This window comes from Euprymna scolopes, chromosome 26 (assembly GCF_053919585.1).
Source record: "Euprymna scolopes isolate OS-2025 chromosome 26, ASM5391958v1, whole genome shotgun sequence".
Taxonomy (NCBI): domain Eukaryota; kingdom Metazoa; phylum Mollusca; class Cephalopoda; order Sepiida; family Sepiolidae; genus Euprymna; species Euprymna scolopes.
Genome location: NC_136507.1, coordinates 98484431 through 98496975, shown reverse-complemented (window position 1 = coordinate 98496975; position 12545 = coordinate 98484431).

The window sequence follows — 12545 nt, the reverse complement described above, 5'->3', positions numbered from 1 at the left end:
TAGAGCTGGTAACTCAAACAAATTACCGGTCTGCAAACCTAAACTGCTTAAGGAGTAGATAGGCACTGTCTATCGCCCGGCTTCCATACTCCTTCTTTGCCTATTAGCCAAGCGTAGAGGTCAAAGCACAGGGATTCGACAGAAACAATCAATGGTCAATCTTGTTTCCTGACTAAGGCAATTTACGCCGATTTCCCCCTCTCCCGACACATCCCATCCCCCTCGAAACTGGGCAGTTGGGAGTGCTTGAACATCATAATACTAGTACAAGTAGATTGGGTTGACCATCATCTGATGGGTTGAGGGTACCGGATTGACAGTTCCTGGCTGCTGTTCCCGACTGGTAGTACAGAAGCCCTAACTCTTTGGTAGCACTTAGAGTGGCTGCTCCATCAACAGTTGAATAATATCGGGATGTTTGTAGTGTCATGTCGTGCATGGATAGGGACCCTGCACTCATCCCCGGTGGGCTTTCCTGAGGTCACAGTCCTAGTAGATGGAAGGTCAGCTAATGGTCTACTTGTGTTGCATGCCTGGTGTTCTGCATAACCACTTGTTCAGCGCCCCTTTCCTAAACTGAAACTTAAAAAAAAAAATGACAGTACAATCTAAAATTACGCTTAAACCAGGACAAAACTAACATCCGTGGGCTTAGAACTAATTTAAATGATGTTGAAGTGTTTCTCCTAACCAACACCCCGGATATCTTACCACTAAGTGAGACTAACCTACACTCCTCCATCCCCTCTAACTACTTTAACATGCCTGGATATATCCCACTCTGCCGTAAGGACTCTGACAGATATATGCACAAGCTTGGAGTCTATATTCAAAACACCCTCCCCCTGACTAGAGAAAGAAAACGAGAATCGGACGATGAAGCCTTTATGTGCTGTAGACGTAACATTAGTTACTTTTATTTTATCTACTGCTCTCCCTCGACCCAGGAGTGTACCCTAATAAACAAACTCTCTGACAGCATAGATACAGCACTTTCCCTCGACACTAGTGCACAAGTTCATGTATTTGGTGACTTCAATGTTCGCCACAGTAACTGGCTTGGATTCTCTAATTACACAGACACAGCTGGTACCACAACACATAGCTTCTCTATATCTCATTCCCTATCACAGACGGTTACGTTTCCAACCTGTTTCCCTGACCAGCAAGAACAACACGCATCACTTTTAGATCTGTTTCTGACCACAGTTCCTGATGATTGTGTTACGAATGCCCACGGCCCACTTGGGAATGCTGATCATGTAGTGATAATAGTTGAAATCGCCCTAAACTCTAGAGCCAAAATGGAAGAGTCATTGCTCAAAACAACGAGATATAAGAAAAGCCGACTGGGAAGCCATCAGAGATCTCATTAGAGACGCCCCATGGTGAAATATCTTTTCGCTTCCTGTTGAACAATGCGCAAATAAGACCACTGAATGGGTCAAAACAGCAATTGAAGCACATGTCCCCACGCAGAAATTTTATAGTAAGCCCCACTCTCCCCAATGGTTTACTTTCACATGTGCAGCTGCATCGCACAAAGGCAGCATGCGTACCACAGATTTAACTGACATACATCCAGTTCAAACAGACAGAAGTATATAGAAGCCAGAAGTAACTGTAAGAAAGAAATAGTGACAGCTAAGAGAGAATTTACTGAAACCACCAAAAATAACGCATCTAAGCTCAGAAATTAGGAACCCGTGACTTCTGGAAAATCTGCAACAGTGTAGTAAATAATGGGCAATCAACGATTCTCCCACTATCCAACAATCATGAAGTTGTTTGCTCAGAAACCGAGAAGGCTAACATGCTTGTCAGTCGGTTTGCCTTCAACTCCACACTAGACCTTGCTAAACACCTTCTCTCAGACTTTCCTTTGCGGACAGATGCCACACTTGACGATCTGAAAATTACCCCTTCTCAGGTGCATGCTATTATAAAAAATCTTGACACTGCAAAAGCATGTGGACCTGATCTCATCCCGGCTGTACTATTAAAAAAGTGCTCTGCAGAAGTAGCTCCAGTTCTCTCCAAACTTTACAACAGATGCCTTAATGAATTTTGCTTTCCTGCCTGCTGGAAAACTGCTTCTGTGGTACCAGTTTTCAAGAATTCTGGCGAAAGAACTGACCCAGAAAATTACTGCCCCATTAGTCTCCTCCCACTTTTTGCCAAAATATTTGAGTCCATAATTAATCAAGCTACATTACAAATGCTAAACTTCTGACCGACCAACAATATGGATTTACGCAAGCCCGTTCCACAGCAGACATTCTAACTGTAATCTTCAAGCGTATATACCATTCACCTGACAAAGCAGGGGAGGGTAGAGCGGTAGCTCTAGATATATCTAAGGCTTTTGACAGGATATGGCACGAAGGTCTTCTCAGGAAAATCAGATCATATGGTGTCACTGGAAGACTACTTAACATAATTAAATCCTTCTTAGATAAGAGAAAAATCCAGGTTGTCCTCGATGGCCGTACATCTAAACAATATGATATAAATGCGGGAGTCCCTCAGGAGTCTATCCTTGGACCTCTATTATTCCTAATATTCATAAATGACCTCCCTGACAAAATTGTTTGTGAGATGGGTATATATGCTGATGACACCACGCTCTATAACAGACACAACAGGAAAACAAATGAACACATATCTAAGGCAATGGCAGAAACACTAGAGGATGACCTCCAATCTGTAGTGGAATGGGGACAAAATTGGATGGTCACATTCAATGCTGCCAAGACTAAACTTGTTTATTTCAATAACTACAAGAAACCTTCTCTACCACTAATAGCAATAGCCAAAGACTCTTTATCTGAAAGCACATCTTTTAAACTCCTCGTCCTGACGTTCACAGGAAACATGAGTTAGAACAATTACATTGAGAGCATTGACAGGACTGCTGTGAAAAAGGTAGGTTCTCTCTACCGTGCTAGAAAGCTATTGACACCTGAAAATATCCTGTACCTCTATAAGGCAACCATTTGCCCATGTATGGAGTATTGTTGTCATATTTGGGCCGGTGCATCTGCTACTAGTCTCTCACACCTAGACAAGGTTCAAAAGAGAGTCACCAACCTAATAGGTCCTGAACTATCATCCAAGCTTCAGCCTCTGTCCCATCGATGCAATGTAGAATCCCTCTGCTTGTTCTACAAGTACTTTAACGGTGAATGTTCCGACGAGCTGTAAGCACTTGTACCCCCTCGACGTAAATACCCCCGATAAACTCGACAAGCAGCAAAATCCCACCCCTTCACAGTAGAGATCCCTAGATGTAATAGAGCCTTCTACTCCAGTATTCTTCCCCAGAACCGCTAGACTTTGGAACTCCCTGCCAGGTTCCTGCTTCCCCAACTGTACTGACATGCAGAAGTTCAAGTGTAACGTGAACCGACATCTTGCTGCCCAACTTTCCACCTAGTACCCCTGTAGCCTGTGTCCCTAATAGTAGCCCCTACATCAAAGTGGTAATGTGCCTCGTTAGGGGTTAAAATGTAATTAAAAAAAAAAAAAAATTTTAAGTTTATTTATGACATTTTGTACAAAGTTTCTGCGATTTCCCCACTTTTTGATATATATAAAAAAAAAGAAGATATTAACTCATCAAGAATTATATCGTTAGAACCATTAGATCTTTCAATAACTTCTCTTTTTACTATTTTCCCATCGCGTGTCTACGTGTAAAGCTAACACTACGTTGCGTAGTGTCTTTTGCTGAATGAAGTCGAGCCCAGCCTTGTTTCCGAAACCCATCAATGGGGGAGCGACACGTGGACAAACGTACACGATATGGAACCAACAGCAGTTGTAGTGAAAATAGCCAGAAAATGAATCGTAGTGATGCGACAATTCAGTTGTGGTGGTGGTGGGTTGATTAATCCATTAGGAAAGGAGGGGTAGAGTATGGAGTAGTCATTCCAGAAAGTGAATGACGCAATACATTTCGATTAGTTGTTGTTTTCAGTATAGTATTGCAAAAAAAAAAAAAAAAAAAAAAAATCGATAAATGCACTACCTACGCGTAGTAAGTGACGGCGGTAGTAATTCAATAATTCATATACACGTATTTACCGGCTGTTTCCATTTTGAACGTTATTTCATTCTGGCTTTTCTAAAACTAGAATGAGCTTCAGAATTAAGCTGATGCTAGAATTGTACTATTTCGACTATTGAATTTTCTCACCCACTTCGCTTGGCATTATTTATTTCCCTCCCCACGAGGGCAGCGTTCGACGCAAGATCAGTGTTTAATGGGTATTTTTTACGACCTGCCCCAGCGTAGTAGAAATATCCCCAATCACCCCATGTTAAGAACAGCTTTCGGAATAAACACTCTCCCAACCTCCCCATGTTAAGAACAGCTTTCGAGGTTGGGGTGTTTATTCCGAAAGCCGTTTCTAACATGGGGAAGTTCGGATGTTTATAATACACTGGAGCATGTCGTAAAAATTTACCGTTTAATGTGGGTAAATCCAGCTGCCCCAAAAGGAACATTCTGGATTAGGACCAAAATTAATTAAAATTGTCTCAGTCTAGAAGGATTTTTCCTTTACACTCAAAATTCAGAACCGATGAAGTGTAGTATCAGAACAGATGCTACATTTTGCTCCTAGTCAACAGGCTGAATATTCGTCAGCATTTTTGTTAAAAATCGATTCTTGGTATTGGATTTTATTTTTTGGCCGCAAATAAAATTATAATTTACTTTTTCAAGTTAAATAAATGTAACTTTAATGTCAAGTTTTTTAATTACCATGTCACGAAGAATACGGATAGTTCGGTAAAGGTACAGAATAGTTAACACTCGATAACCTCCGTCCTAAAAAATAAATAAATAAATGAACAATACATAATTTATAGTAGACGCTAGATAAAATAGTTAATAAAATTACTTGTAGATGCTAGATAAAAAAAAATTAATAAAATTACTTGTAGACGCTAGATAAAAAAAGTTAATAAAATTACTTGTAGATGCTAGATAAAAAAAAAGTTAATAAAATTACTTGTAGACGCTAGATAAAAAAAGTTAATAAAATTACTTGTAGATGCTAGATAAAAAAGTTTATAAAATTACTTGTAGATGCTAGATAAAAACAGTTAAGAAAATTACTTGTAGATGCTAGATAAAAAAAAGTTAATAAAATTACTTGTAGATGCTAGATAAAAAAAGTTAATAAAATTACTTGTAGACGCTAGATAAAAAAAGTTAATAAAATTACTTGTAGACGCTAGATAAAAAAGTTAATAAAATTACTTGTAGATGCTAGATAAAAAAAGGTTAATAAAATTACTTGTAGACGCTAGATAAAAAAAAGTTAATAAAATTACCTGTAGATGCTAGATAAAAAAAGTTAATAAAATTACTTGTAGACGCTAGATAAAAAAAGGTAATAAAATTACTTGTAGATGCTAGATAAAAAAAGTTAATAAAATTACTTGTAGATGCTGGATAAAAAAAGTTAATAAAATTACTTGTAGACGCTAGATAAAAAAGGTTAATAAAATTACTTGTAGATGCTAGATAAAAAAAGTTATTAAAATTACTTGTAGACGCTAGATAAAAAAAGGTAATAAAATTACTTGTAGATGCTAGATAAAAAAGTTTATAAAATTACTTGTAGATGCTAGATAAAAAAAAGTTAATAAAATTACTTGTAGACGCTAGATAAAAAAAGTTAATAAAATTACTTGTAGATGCTAGATAAAAAAGTTTATAAAATTACTTGTAGATGCTAGATAAAAACAGTTAAGAAAATTACTTGTAGATGCTAGATAAAAAAAAGTTAATAAAATTACTTGTAGATGCTAGATAAAAAAAGTTAATAAAATTACTTGTAGACGCTAGATAAAAAAAGTTAATAAAATTACTTGTAGACGCTAGATAAAAAAGTTAATAAAATTACTTGTAGATGCTAGATAAAAAAAGGTTAATAAAATTACTTGTAGACGCTAGATAAAAAAAAGTTAATAAAATTACCTGTAGATGCTAGATAAAAAAAGTTAATAAAATTACTTGTAGACGCTAGATAAAAAAAGGTAATAAAATTACTTGTAGATGCTAGATAAAAAAAGTTAATAAAATTACTTGTAGATGCTGGATAAAAAAAGTTAATAAAATTACTTGTAGACGCTAGATAAAAAAGGTTAATAAAATTACTTGTAGATGCTAGATAAAAAAAGTTATTAAAATTACTTGTAGACGCTAGATAAAAAAAGGTAATAAAATTACTTGTAGATGCTACATAAAAAAAGTTAATAAAATTACTTGTAGATGCTAGATAAAAACAGTTAATAAAATCACTTGTAGATGCTAGATAAAAAAGTTAATAAAATTACTTGTAGACGCTAGATAAAAAAAGTTAATAAAATTACTCGTAGATGCTAGATAAAAAAGTTAATAAAATTACTTGTAGATGCTAGATAAAAAAAGTTAATACAATTACTTGTAGATGCTAGATAAAAAAAAGTTAATAAAATTACTTGTAGATGCTAGATAAAAAAAGTTAATAAAATTACTTGTAGATGCTAGATAAAAAAGTTAATAAAATTACTTGTAGATGCTAGATAAAAAAAGTTAATAAAATTATTTGTAGATGCTAGATAAAAAAAAGTTAATAAAATTATCTGTAGATGCTAGATAAAAAAAATTGATAAAATTACTTGTAGATGCTAGATAAAAAAGTTAATAAAATTACATATAGATGCTAGATAAAAAAAAGTTAATACAATTACTTGTAGATGCTAGATAAAAAAAAGTTAATAAAATTACTTGTAGATGCTAGATAAAAAAGTTAATAAAATTACTTGTAGATGCTAGATAAAAAAAGTAAATAAAATTATTTGTAGATGCTAGATAAAAAAAAGTTAATAAAATTATCTGTAGATGCTAGATAAAAAAAAATTGATAAAATTACTTGTAGATGCTAGATAAAAAAAAGTTAATAAAATTACTTGTAGATGCTAGATAAAAAAAGTTAATAAAATTACTTGTAGATGCTAGATAAAAAAAGTTAATAAAATTATTTGTAGATGCTAGATAAAAAAAGGTTAATAAAATTACTTGTAGATGCTAGATAAAAAAAGGTTAATAAAATTACTTGTAGATGCTAGATAAAAAAAGTTAATAAAATTACTTGTAGATGCTAGATAAAAAAGTTAATAAAATTACTTGTAGATGCTAGATAAAAAAGTTAATAAAATTACTTGTAGATGCTAGATAAAAAAAGGTTAATAAAATTACTTGTAGATGCTAGATAAAAAAGGTTAATAAAATTACTTGTAGATGCTAGATAAAAAAGGTTAATAAAATTACTTGTAGATGCTAGATAAAAAAGGTTAATAAAATTACTTGTAGATGCTAGATAAAAAAAGTTAATAAAATTACTTGTAGATGCTGGATAAAAAAAAAGTTAATAAAATTACTTGTAGACGCTAGATAAAAAAAAGGTTAATAAAATTACTTGTAGATGCTAGATAAAAAAAGTTAATGAAATTACTTGTAGATGCTAGATAAAAAAAGTTAATAAAATTACTTGTAGATGCTAGATAAAAAAAGTTAATAAAATTACTTGGAGATGCTAGATAAAAAAAGTTAATAAAATTACTTGTAGATGCTAGATAAAAAAGGTTAATAAAATTACTTGTAGATGCTAGATAAAAAAGGTTAATAAAATTACTTGTAGATGCTAGATAAAAAAGTTAATAAAATTACTTGTAGATGCTAGATAAAAAAGGTTAATAAAATTACTTGTAGATGCTAGATAAAAAAGGTTAATAAAATTACTTGTAGATGCTAGATAAAAAAAGTTAATAAAATTACTTGTAGATGCTGGATAAAAAAAAAATTAATAAAATTACTTGTAGATGCTGGATAAAAAAAGTTAATAAAATTACTTGTAGACGCTAGATAAAAAAGGTTAATAAAATTACTTGTAGATGCTAGATAAAAAAAGTTATTAAAATTACTTGTAGACGCTAGATAAAAAAAGGTAATAAAATTACTTGTAGATGCTAGATAAAAAAGTTTATAAAATTACTTGTAGATGCTAGATAAAAAAAAGTTAATAAAATTACTTGTAGACGCTAGATAAAAAAAGTTAATAAAATTACTTGTAGATGCTAGATAAAAAAGTTTATAAAATTACTTGTAGATGCTAGATAAAAACAGTTAAGAAAATTACTTGTAGATGCTAGATAAAAAAAAGTTAATAAAATTACTTGTAGATGCTAGATAAAAAAAGTTAATAAAATTACTTGTAGACGCTAGATAAAAAAAGTTAATAAAATTACTTGTAGACGCTAGATAAAAAAGTTAATAAAATTACTTGTAGATGCTAGATAAAAAAAGGTTAATAAAATTACTTGTAGACGCTAGATAAAAAAAAGTTAATAAAATTACCTGTAGATGCTAGATAAAAAAAGTTAATAAAATTACTTGTAGACGCTAGATAAAAAAAGGTAATAAAATTACTTGTAGATGCTAGATAAAAAAAGTTAATAAAATTACTTGTAGATGCTGGATAAAAAAAGTTAATAAAATTACTTGTAGACGCTAGATAAAAAAGGTTAATAAAATTACTTGTAGATGCTAGATAAAAAAAGTTATTAAAATTACTTGTAGACGCTAGATAAAAAAAGGTAATAAAATTACTTGTAGATGCTACATAAAAAAAGTTAATAAAATTACTTGTAGATGCTAGATAAAAACAGTTAATAAAATCACTTGTAGATGCTAGATAAAAAAGTTAATAAAATTACTTGTAGACGCTAGATAAAAAAAGTTAATAAAATTACTCGTAGATGCTAGATAAAAAAGTTAATAAAATTACTTGTAGATGCTAGATAAAAAAAGTTAATACAATTACTTGTAGATGCTAGATAAAAAAAAGTTAATAAAATTACTTGTAGATGCTAGATAAAAAAAGTTAATAAAATTACTTGTAGATGCTAGATAAAAAAAGTTAATAAAATTACTTGTAGATGCTAGATAAAAAAAGTTAATAAAATTATTTGTAGATGCTAGATAAAAAAAAGTTAATAAAATTATCTGTAGATGCTAGATAAAAAAAATTGATAAAATTACTTGTAGATGCTAGATAAAAAAGTTAATAAAATTACATATAGATGCTAGATAAAAAAAGTTAATACAATTACTTGTAGATGCTAGATAAAAAAAAGTTAATAAAATTACTTGTAGATGCTAGATAAAAAAGTTAATAAAATTACTTGTAGATGCTAGATAAAAAAAGTAAATAAAATTATTTGTAGATGCTAGATAAAAAAAAGTTAATAAAATTATCTGTAGATGCTAGATAAAAAAAAATTGATAAAATTACTTGTAGATGCTAGATAAAAAAAGTTAATAAAATTACTTGTAGATGCTAGATAAAAAAAGTTAATAAAATTACTTGTAGATGCTAGATAAAAAAAGTTAATAAAATTATTTGTAGATGCTAGATAAAAAAAGGTTAATAAAATTACTTGTAGATGCTAGATAAAAAAAGGTTAATAAAATTACTTGTAGATGCTAGATAAAAAAAGTTAATAAAATTACTTGTAGATGCTAGATAAAAAAGTTAATAAAATTACTTGTAGATGCTAGATAAAAAATTTAATAAAATTACTTGTAGATGCTAGATAAAAAAAGGTTAATAAAATTACTTGTAGATGCTAGATAAAAAAGGTTAATAAAATTACTTGTAGATGCTAGATAAAAAAGGTTAATAAAATTACTTGTAGATGCTAGATAAAAAAGGTTAATAAAATTACTTGTAGATGCTAGATAAAAAAAGTTAATAAAATTACTTGTAGATGCTGGATAAAAAAAAAGTTAATAAAATTACTTGTAGACGCTAGATAAAAAAAAGGTTAATAAAATTACTTGTAGATGCTAGATAAAAAAAGTTAATGAAATTACTTGTAGATGCTAGATAAAAAAAGTTAATAAAATTACTTGTAGATGCTAGATAAAAAAAGTTAATAAAATTACTTGGAGATGCTAGATAAAAAAAGTTAATAAAATTACTTGTAGATGCTAGATAAAAAAGGTTAATAAAATTACTTGTAGATGCTAGATAAAAAAGGTTAATAAAATTACTTGTAGATGCTAGATAAAAAAGTTAATAAAATTACTTGTAGATGCTAGATAAAAAAGGTTAATAAAATTACTTGTAGATGCTAGATAAAAAAGGTTAATAAAATTACTTGTAGATGCTAGATAAAAAAAGTTAATAAAATTACTTGTAGATGCTGGATAAAAAAAAAGTTAATAAAATTACTTGTAGACGCTAGATAAAAAAAAGGTTAATAAAATTACTTGTAGATGCTAGATAAAAAAAGTTAATGAAATTACTTGTAGATGCTAGATAAAAAAAGTTAATAAAATTACTTGTAGATGCTAGATAAAAAAAGTTAATAAAATTACTTGTAGATGCTAGATAAAAAAAGTTAATAAAATTACTTGTAGATGCTAGATAAAAAAGGTTAATAAAATTACTTGTAGATGCTAGATAAAAAAAGGTTAGTAAAATTACTTGTAGATGCTAGATAAAAAAAGTTAATAAAATTACTTGTAGATGCTATATAAAAAAGGTTAATAAAATTACTTGTAGATGCTAGATAAAAACAGTTAATAAAATTACTTGTAGATGCTAGATAAAAAAAGTTAATAAAATTACTTGTAGATGCTAGATAAAAAAAGTTAATAAAATTACTTGTAGATGCTAGATAAAAAAAAGGTTAATAAAATTACTTGTAGACGCTAGATAAAAAAAGTTAATAAAATTACTTGTAGATGCTATATAAAAAAGGTTAAAAAAATTACTTGTAGATGCTAGATAAAAAAGGTTAATAAAATTACTTGTAGATGCTAGATAAAAAAGGTTAATAAAATTACTTGTAGATGCTAGATAAAAAAAGTTAATAAAATTACTTGTAGATGCTAGATAAAAAAGTTAATAAAATTACTTGTAGATGCTAGATAAAAAAGTTAATAAAATTACTTGTAGATGCTAGATAAAAAAAGGTTAATAAAATTACTTGTAGATGCTAGATACAAAAGGTTAATAAAATTACTTGTAGATGCTAGATAAAAAAAGTTAATAAAATTACTTGTAGATGCTAGATAAAAAAGTTAATAAAATTACTTGTAGATGCTAGATAAAAAAGGTTAATAAAATTACTTGTAGATGCTAGATAAAAAAGGTTAATAAAATTACTTGTAGATGCTAGATAAAAAAAGTTAATAAAATTACTTGTAGATGCTAGATAAAAAGGTTAATAAAATTACTTGTAGATGCTAGATAAAAAAGGTTAATAAAATTACTTGTAGATGCTAGATAAAAAAAAGTTAATAAAATTACTTGTAGATGCTAGATAAAAAAAAGTTAATAAAATTACTTGTAGATGCTAGATAAAAAAAGTTAATAAAATTACTTGTAGATGCTAGATAAAAAAAGTTAATAAAATTACTTGTAGATGCTAGATACAAAAGGTTAATAAAATTTCTTGTAGATGCTAGATAAAAAAAGGTTAATAAAATTACTTGTAGATGCTAGATAAAAAAGGTTAATAAAATTACTTGTAGATGCTAGATAAAAAAAGTTAATAAAATTACTTGTAGATGCTAGATAAAAAAAAGTTAAAAAAATTACATGTAGATGCTAGATAAAAAAAGTTAATAAAATTACTTGTAGATGCTAGATAAAAAAAGTTAATAAAATTACTTGTAGATGCTAGATACAAAAGGTTAATAAAATTTCTTGTAGATGCTAGATAAAAAAAGGTTAATAAAATTACTTGTAGATGCTAGATAAAAAAGGTTAATAAAATTACTTGTAGATGCTAGATAAAAAAAGTTAATAAAATTACTTGTAGATGCTAGATAAAAAAAGTTAATAAAATTACTTGTAGATGCTAGATAAAAAAAGTTAATAAAATTACTTGTAGATGCTAGATAAAAAAGGTTAATAAAATTACTTGTAGATGCTAGATAAAAAAGGTTAATAAAATTACTTGTAGATGCTAGATAAAAAAAGTTAATAAAATTACTTGTAGATGCTAGATAAAAAAGGTTAATAAAATTTCTTGTAGATGCTAGATAAAAAAAGTTAATAAAATTACTTGTAGATGCTAGATAAAAAAGGTTAATAAAATTACTTGTAGATGCTAGATAAAAAAAGTTAATAAAATTACTTGTAGATGCTAGATAAAAAAAGTTAATAAAATTACTTGTAGATGCTAGATAAAAACAGCTAATAAAATCACTTGTAGATGCTAGATAAAAAAAAGTTAATAAAATTACTTGTAGATGCTAGATAAAAACAGCTAATAAAATCACTTGTAGATGCTAGATAAAAAAAGGTTAATAAAATTACTTGTAGATGCTAGATAAAAAAGGTTAATAAAATTACTTGTAGACGCTAGATAAAAAAAGTTAATAAAATTACTTGTAGATGCTAGATAAAAAAAGTTAATAAAATTACTGGTAGATGCTAGATAAAAAAAGTTAATAAAATTACTTGTAGATGCTA